Here is a 9,808-nt window from a genome sequence, read left to right on the forward strand (position 1 = left end):
TGGTGTCGTGTGTCATACAGTAGTGGTGTCGTGTGTCGTACAGTATGGTGTCGTGTGTCATACAGTATGGTGTTGTGTGTCGTAAAGTATGTTGTGTGTCGTAAAGTATGGTGTCGTGTGTCAGTACAGTATGGTGTCGTGTGTCATACAGTATGGTGTCGTGTGTCGTAAAGTATGGTGTCGTGTGTCGTAAAGTATGGTGTTGTGTGTCGTACAGTATGGTGTACTTGTGTCGTAAAGTATGGTGTTGTGTGTCGTAAAGTATGTGTGTCTTGTGTTGTATGGGTATGGTGTCGGTGTTGTGTGTCGTACAGTATGTGTGTCGTACAGTATGGTGTCGTACAGTATACAGTATGGTGTCGTGTGTCATACAGTATGGTGTATGGTGTCGTGTGTCATACAGTATGGTGTCGTGTGTCATACAGTATGGTGTTGTGTGTCACAGTATGGTGTCGTGTGTCATACAGTATGGTGTCGTCGTGTGTCATACAGTATGGTGTCGTGTGTCATACAGTATGGTGTCGTGTGTCATACAGTATGGTGTTGTGTGTCGTACAGTATGGTGTCGTGTGTCGTACAGTATGGTGTCGTGTGTCGTACAGTATGGTGTCGTGTGTCGTGTATGGTGTCGTACAGTATGGTGTCGTGTGTCGTACAGTATGGTGTCGTACAGTATGGTGTCGTGTGTCGTACAGTATGGTGTCGTGTGTCGTACAGTATGGTGTCGTGTGTCGTACAGTATGGTGTCGTGTGTCATACAGTATGGTGTCGTGTGTCGTACAGTATGGTGTTGTGTGTACTAACGTCTAACATCAATCAAGAGAAGGTTGATGACATATAAAACAACATAGGAATAATAATTAATTACGCGAAGGAAATTTTAATTACTCCTCATATCTCGACTTGATAAAGGTCTTCCTCATGACCAACTCGGCTGACGGTGGCTGACGGTAGCTGACGTCGGCAATATTATGTTATGGTGCTATATATAGGGTGTGGTGTCTAGATAGTGTGTGTGTGTGCGTGGCCAAAGGGTGTGTGTGTGGTTCCAGGTGGTGTGTGTGTGTGTGTGTGTGTATGTGTGTGTGCCCATGGTTCAGCCACATCTCCACCATCCATCCATCTTAACGGTACCACCCTCTCTAATGTTACCCACTTTCGGTATCTCGGCTCCCACCTGTCCACCACCGCGGACATCGATGAAGATTCAACATCGGATCAGATGAACATCTCCAGCCTTTGGCAGACTCCGCACCCGTGTCTTCAGCTGTAGGAAGCTGAAATTATCTACAAAGCTGCACGTATATCGAGCAGTGGTCCTCCCCACCCTACTATTTGGCAGCGAGACATGGGTCACATACAGGAGGCACCTTAAGGCACTTGAAAACTTTCACTAACGTAGTCTACGTTCCATCCTCCGAGTTCGCTGGGAAGACAAGAGAACAAATGCCAGTATTCTTGCTGACACCAACTGCAGGAGCATCGAGGCTACCATTATCCACGAACAACTATGCTGGACTGGCCATGTTACCCGCATGGACGACAGTAGACTGCCAAAGCAGCTACTTTACAGTCACCTAACGAATAGTAAACGTGACGCTGGCGGGCAACTGAAAAGGAATAAGGATAGTCTTAAGACAAACATGAAAAAGTGCCAAATCGACCCCCTCACCTGGGAGTCGATTACTCCACATCGTAACGCTTGGAGGAGCACCACACGAGAAGGTGTCAATAGTTTCGAGTTAGCCCGACTGCAAACCGAGGCAAACAAGCGCCAGTGTAAGAAAGAAGCTGCCGCTGCCCCTCCCGCACTTGATGTAGCCCTCCACATGTGCAACGAATGTGAACGACTCTGTCGGTCCCGTATCGGCCTCTTTAGTCACCTCAAAACTCACCAACGAAGGTGACATCCTTAATAACTCGTATCATTGTATCATAGCTGGATGATCGTCATACTCGGTTCCGATTGACAGCAAAGTAGTATTAGTAGTGTGTGGGTGTGTGTGTGTGGTCAGATATTTTTTTTAACTTTTCCACTTACTGCGGCTAGTTTATTGTGCACCCCATGCACATCCTGTGAGCCGAAGCGCAAAAGAATTACAGAGTAGAGGTCACAAAGGCTGTGTATAACAGACCCCAAAGGTCAGGATACTGTGGCATTTACTGTTACAGAGTATTTCAGATACATTGTTTGTTTAGTTCTGTACATAGACGGTGACTTATTCACATCTGCGTGAGAATACCAGTGTGCCTGCCCACACATTTTGTTATTCACATTTGCGTAAGAGGTATTCAAGCACATTGTGTGTTTGGTTCTATACATGGGAAATGATATAGCTACTGAGTGTAAAAAAATGGATACAATCTTAATATGTCGGCTATATTGCCATTAGAGATGAAGTGGTGTGCCATTTCACACACATTGTGCTTGGACCTGTCCCTAAAAAAGTTGTATTTTCACAGTCTAAGACGCAGTGTTGGGGTGTGTGGCTATATGTCTGGCCACACACTTTACATTTGGTTTTGTTCACATCTGCTTGAGGAACATACTGCCAGAGGTGCTTATATCCTAACCTTAGTCTAGCGGTTACAACATCTTGTAATCTAGTGATATTGTTACTTGCTCCATATACATGTTTTACTTGATACATCTCATCATGGTAAACAATGGATCGACTAGTGCCTGTTTGCACTAGTCTACTGGCGTCATATTAACCAACAAGTTCTTTTTTATTAAAGTTTTAAAGATTATTTTGGGACAGAATCACATTGTATTCAACAGTGTTTTTGTTAGACGTGAGTTCGGCGAGGGCATCAACTCTGTCATGTTCTTTGAGGCCGATGTGAGAGGGGATCCATATTTGTGTCTGTCTTCAGAGACAAGCGCGTGACAATTTAGGGGGTAAACGTTGAGGGTGTCAAGGGCAAGTTAAGTAATGAGGATAGAGAATCAGTGATGAGACTGTCAGTGACTGTGGTTTCAACAAATTTAATAGCTGTGATTATGGCAACTAATTCAGTCTGTAGAGTGTGTATGTGTTCAAGAGCTCTCACTGTGGCAGCGTGTTGGAGATAAATGCTTTGTATAGTTGTGTGTGGTAGTCAAATAGTGCGTGTGTGTGTGTGTGTGTGTGTGCGTGTGTGTGTGTGTGTGTGTGTGTGTGTGTTGTAGTAGATAAAGAGTGTAGTGACCAGGTATGTAATGGCCAGGTTTGGGGTGGCCAGGTATGTGGTGGTCAGGTGTGTAGTGGCCAGGTGTGTGGTGACCAGGTGTGTGTTTTTCACCTGTACATTATCTTCCTATTTCTTCCTCCTCCGTTTTCTTCTTCTTCTTTTCTTTCCTCCCCTTTTTTATCCTCCTCCTCTCCCTCCTACTCCTTCCTTTCCCTTTCCCCCCTTCTTCTTCTCCTCATTTCTTCCTTCTTCACCCTTCACCTCCTCATACTTCTTTTTATCTTCATCCTCATCCTCCTCTTCCCTTCCCTCTCTTCATCTTCTTCCTCCGTCTTCCTTCCTCTTCTTCCTCATCTTCCTCCTCCGTCTTCCCTCCTCTTCTTTCTCATCTTCTTAATCTTCTTCCTTTTGTCTTTACCCTTTTAGTACCTAGGAATATTGAGAGAGAGAGAGAGTGCCGAAGTACTCTCTGGGTCTCTAGTGCCAGTTTTCAGTAACCCTGGCCGTACCCGTGGCACTCTCTCTGTCTCTCTCCAACACGACCTTCACTTCGCCACACACGAATGAATCTAAACGTTCAATTAGACAACAACAACAACAACAACAACAACAACAACAACAATTATAATAATAATAATAATAATAATAATAATAATAATAATAATAATAATAATACAAATAATAATAATAATAATAATAATAATAATAATAATAATAATAATAATAATAATAATAATAATAATAATAATAATAATAATAATAATAATAATAATAATAATAATAATAATAATAATAATAACACATATATCAATTTGCTGAGTCATTTATATTATGGAACATTTCTTAACATTCAGACTTTAACTTCATCTTTAATGTGTCTTATGCTTTTATATACAACGGATCACCTGAATATTATAGTCCCTCCCAGTTTATTTTATCTTGGTAACCATACTAACCTAACCTAACCTATCTTAACCTAACTTTACATAGTTTAGCTTTATGAAACATAATGTAACCCAACCAAACCTAACTTAAATGCCTCGACAAGCCATGAGCGTGTCAAGATTGAAAGTTCCCGGTCTTATGTAGAGAGATGTCGTGCTCCCCAGTTGTGAAGTCTCTCATAGTCTTGAGCTGTCATTGGCTGATCTGATTCGCCATTTTTCTCAGCTAACCAATGATATACGTTGTATCATTTGTAAACATTAGAATGATAGTACGGGATGGGTGAACAGTCGCGTGTATAGTGTAATTCACGCTTTTGGGGCGTTTAAAATACAAATGACACAATGTTATATATATATATTTAAAGGTAATTAAGTAATCAGGGCAACAAGTACAGCAACATATAGCAGATGGTAAAGTGATATAAGTGTATTTGTGACATAGTAAATTTGTGGTTTACCGAGTGATCAAACGCCATCAGTCTTACCAGTCGTGGCTTATAGGAGGACCGAAAGATTTTCCCAGACATTAAATAATGACGACAATGATTGTAAAAGTAAAACTAGTAATGACCAATTGGGATCTGAAAGTGATAAATTAAGTGAAAATAGTGACAATGACAGTGAAAGTGATAGTGACGATGACTGAAGCCGCGGCACGTGTTGTGTCACCTGGAGGGGGCGGGGTCTTAAGTGTAATGTTTGCTGACGCCCTGAATGTGACCCCAAGTACAGTCAACTCCTAAACTGAAGTCCTTCCGCCTCTCCTCCTGAACCACGAACCCTGAGATTCAGACTCATAAATCCGAGACATTTATGGACAGAATAATGTATCAGTCTACTGCTTCGGGTTCAAGAGTCTGAATCTCGGGGTTCGTGGTTCAGGAGGAGAGTCAAACGGACTTTAGTAGTAACTTGAGTGTACCACGAAGCTCAAGAAGTGTTACATGGTGGTGCTACTGACACACAATCAAATCTACTCCTTCAGAAATGTAAGTTCAATACATTTGTGGCCTTTATTGCAAACTTTTCATGATTTTTCGTTTTACCTATCAATTTTGCTGTGTAAATCTTTGCGGTAAAAAATCAGTAGAGGTCAACCACGTAGCTCTATATTGATCAGTATAAGGGAGATACTGTAGAGCAAAATAAATACACTATAGTGAACCAAGTTTTCAGATGTTGTTTGGATGATACTGAATAATAAATTAGAAACGACAATGTACATAACCTATTAAAACCTAACCTAACCTCTTATACTGTGCATTGTTATTTCGATTTTCGTAATTGCTATCGTCTAAACAAATTCTCTTAAAAAATTTACGAATAAAATCCTATATCAATCGTATTAACACGTCCGTGAGATCGTCGTTGGTCTCTAGACATATAAACAAAGGCCGTGTTGCGCCTCCTTCAGCCACCTCTCTATCACCACCTTCAGGTTTTATCCTCAACAGTTGACAAGAAAGTGTTATTCACAAAGTAGTTGTGTTTCAGGTTCTTGTACCGCACACACAGTGTCTTGCATTTTGCTTTGCTAAAAAGCATTTGTCTGTCCTACAACCACTTGGGCAGGTCGTGCAGATATTTTTTCATGGTTGTGACATCTTTTTGACTTGCCAAAGTTGCCACCTTCCTAAATATCTTTGTTTCATCCGCAAACATGACAATGAGGCCCGATATTTTTCATCCATGTCATTATTTTTTTTTTTTATTGGGCACTCCCCTACATCCTTGTGTAAGGTGAAGCGCAGAAGCGTTTACAGCGCCCAACAGGGAAACATGCTAAGTTCATGCTTGCCTTTATGTCTCATGACTTAAGGGCGTAGAAGCCTGAAGAGTCAAGGGCGTAGAAGCCTGAAGAGTCAATGGTTTTTGTCAACAAGTTATTGGAAGCTCCAACAACTCCCTGAATACGAATTCGCAACTTTCGACTTACAACAGGTACCTACTTTACTGCTAGGTGAACAGGGACTAATGGGGGCTAGGAAGTAAGCCCAAACAACTTCCACCGGCCCGGGAATCGAACCCGTGACATCTTGCTTGCGAGGCAAGAGCGATACCGCTTCTACCACCGCTCCCCACCGATGTCATTAATGTAGGTCACAAGCAGGGTGGGTCCAAGGTGCTTTACTGACAATCTTTCAACAATCATAGTAAACCAAACCCCGTTATTATCACTTTGTTGCTAATGTTTAATCCACTCCAACATGTTGTTTAGAATACCCTTGTGCCTTAGAAGCTGACTCTCCTATGACACACTGTTTCTCATTCTCGTGTGCATGTGTGTGTGTGTGTGTGTGTGTGCGCGCATGCGTGTGTTTTGTGTGTGTGGTGTGTGTGTGTGTGCGTGGGTGTGTGTGTTTGTGTGGTGCGTGTTTGTGCGTGCGTCTGTGTGTGTGTGTGCGCATGCGTGTGCGTATGCAATAATAATAATAATATTAATAATAATAATAATAATAATAATAATAATAATAATAATAATAATAATAATAATAATAAACGGTTTATTAATAGAGTTACAGCCGGTGGCTGAAAATATACAAACTTACATGTGATTTAGACATATTAATATACATTCAATACATTTACAGGGCTGTACAGAACATAAATCAGGAGTTTTTTATTATTCTAACAATAGGCGGGATGGTGCTGTTCTTATACCTATCAGTGCGGGCTCTTATGGGCTGAATTTTGTTGTAGTGGCAGACTGCGCGAGGTGCGCGGGGTACTGCCGGTGGCAGTAGGTGGCGATGACGGGGATGGTACAGTAGTCCATTGCCAAACCCTGCTAGTGCGTGGTGGTGGAGGTCACTGGGGGATGGCATTTCCAGGGTGGAGAGAGCGTTGTTGTAGCCCGAGTAGTCTGCGCCGAGCATGATTCTGCAGGCCCTCTTCTGTACCTTCTCTAGCTGATGTTGTTGGGTAGAGTTGAGAGAAGACGACCAGGCTGGTGACGCATACGTTAGTTTGGGGAGAATAAATGCGTTGTAGATAGTGTGTGTGTGTGTGTATGTGTGTGTGTGTCTGTCGGTCTGTCTGTCTGTCTGTCTGTCTGTCTGTCTGTCTGTCTGTCTGTCTGTGCGTGTGCGTGTGTGTTTGTGTGTGCCTGTGCAAGTGTGTGTCTGTGTATGTGTCTGTATGTGTGAGTGTCTGTGTGTGTGGTGTGTGTGTGTGTGTGTGTGTGTATGTCTGTGCGTGTGTGTGTGTGTGTCTGTGTGTGTGTGTGCGTGCGTGTGTAATAATAAAATAATAATAATAATAATTAACGGTTTATTGAAAGAGCTTGGCAGCCAGAAGGCTGAAAATATACAGTTACATATTTGGGGAATGGGTTTCGAATTACAAATAATATACAAGTAACATAAGTGACATATAATAACTGATGGGGAAAAGCTCAAACTACAGTTCATTTCAACATAGTGACAGTGCAAGGAGTAGTGTACTGTGAATACACTGGTTTATTACAGTTATTGACAATTTTACAATGGTTGACTGGGCTGTTCTTATAGCGATCAGTTCGTGCACGTATGGGCTGGATGCGGTTGTGGTGTCGAACAGCAATTCTCGGACTAGGGATCTCAGGTGTAGTAGAGCCGGTGTCGAGGATGGTGTAGAAGCTTCTTACCAAATTTGCAGATGAGGTCGTGGTGATGGTCAGTGAGAGTCGAAAGGGTCAGTGTGTTGAGCGCTTCTTGATATGTGGAGTAGGAAGGGGAGAGAATAATCTTGCATGCCCTTTTTTGCACTTTTTCTAGGTGTTTACGTTGTGTGGCATTTAGGGAGGAAGACCAGGTGGGGGAGGCTTGCGTGCGTGTGTGTGTGTGTGTGTGTGCGTGTATGTGTAATAATAATAATAATAATAATAATAATAATAATAATAATAATAACTAACGGTTAATTGAAAAAGTTCTGCAGCCCTAATGCTGAAAATATACATTGGACAAAAATGACTTATTACATACAAAGACGAAGAAAGACGAAGAGTGCGGGGAGATATAATAGAACTATTTAAGTGGGTGAAAGGAATCAATAAAGGCGATATAGATAAAGTTCTTATAATATCCGAGCAGGATAGGACTCGTAGCAACGGATTTAAGTTGGATAAGTTTAGGTTTAGTAGGGAGATAGGAAGGAACTGGTTCACAAATAGGGTGGTGGACGGGTGGAACAAGCTTAGCAACCTTGTAGTGAGTGCTGGAATGCTGGAAAGTTTCAAAAGGAGGCTAGATAGATTCATGGATGATAGAGAGTGGTAGTAACTCTCGACAGGAGCTGCCATGCACAGGCCAACCGGCCTATTGCAGACTCTTTATTTTCTTGCGTTCTTATGTTAAGACATGGGGTGGGTGGGTCGTTTAACAAAAGCTTTAATTACTGGAAGAAGAAGGAACATGAATTGAACATACAAATTATTATAGTTTGCAGTTGATGGCCCGGGCTGGTCAATGAGACACCAGGTGGTGTGGTGTTCACGTGGTGTAGTGTGTGTGTTTGTGTGTGTGTGTGTGTGTGTGTGTGTGTGTGTGTGTGTGTGTGTAGTATCTGATGACTGCACGGGAGTTCGAGGTGGTATTAGCGACGATGGTGCAACAGCCCTGAGAGACTCTTGATGGATGGGTTTCATTAGCACTACACACATATATATATATATATATATATATATATATATATATATATATATATATATATATATATATATATATATATATATATATATATATAGTATATAAACCATGCAGGTTCTGTGCACAATGCAGTATGAATATAGACAATGCATGTATACGGTGTACAGTACTTAGGCCGTTGGGAGTATACAGTTTCCTGTGTGTCGAGACAGTGCAGGAGAGTCCTTTGGTTAGGCTTACACTTGGTCTCGTAATCAGTAATAGTATGTCTGCAGGAGTATTGAAAGTTTGTTTTATATATTCAACAAGCATTACATTGTGCCCGGACTATCCGAGGCTGGTGGATCACTTCAACAGTACAACAGTCTGTGGTTAATATTATAGAAACTCACTCTCTTCTCTTGCTGCAGCTTCATTTGTTATGTATTTGTTTAGTTTTAGCTTTAAATTGTTTATTACCCAAAGGTGGCCTTGATGTGGTCTGGTAACTTGTTACAGTCCGTTATAACTGTAAAGAGGAATTGTCTTTTTTACTTGACCGCGGCCACCAGGTACCATAAAACTATGTTACCCTGTCGGTTCATAGCCTGTAAACGTGATTCAGCCTCAGATGCTTCGCTCTATCCGCCTCACTTAACAGGTTCAGTACTGAAGAACTTCATGACCAACGTGATCTCTTGCTCTCATGTCAATAATGAACCTCACCGCTATACTATGAACAACAACTTGGAGTTTAGCTTCTGTGTTAGGGCAGCGTACCATGACGAGTAGGAATTGTCCGGGTGACATTGTGTGAGCGCCAACCACTGTCGTCCAGGGATCCATTGTCTCATGTGTGGTGTTGGTAGAGCCTCACTTGTACCATAATGTGAGGAATATTACCAGTAGGCGGAGGGGGGGGGGCGACCCACACTGAGCAGGGAAATTGCAAGTGGAGGGAGGGCACACTGACCCACACTGCAGGGCCTCACTTGTGCAGTGGAGTGTTGGGGGGGGCGACCCACACTGAGCAGGACCTCAGGACCCACACTGAGCAGGGCCTCACTTGTGCGGTAGATTGTT

The sequence above is a fragment of the Homarus americanus genome, unplaced genomic scaffold, assembly GCF_018991925.1.
Source record: "Homarus americanus isolate GMGI-L3 unplaced genomic scaffold, GMGI_Hamer_2.0 scaffold17380, whole genome shotgun sequence".
NCBI classification, from domain to species: Eukaryota; Metazoa; Arthropoda; class Malacostraca; order Decapoda; family Nephropidae; genus Homarus; species Homarus americanus.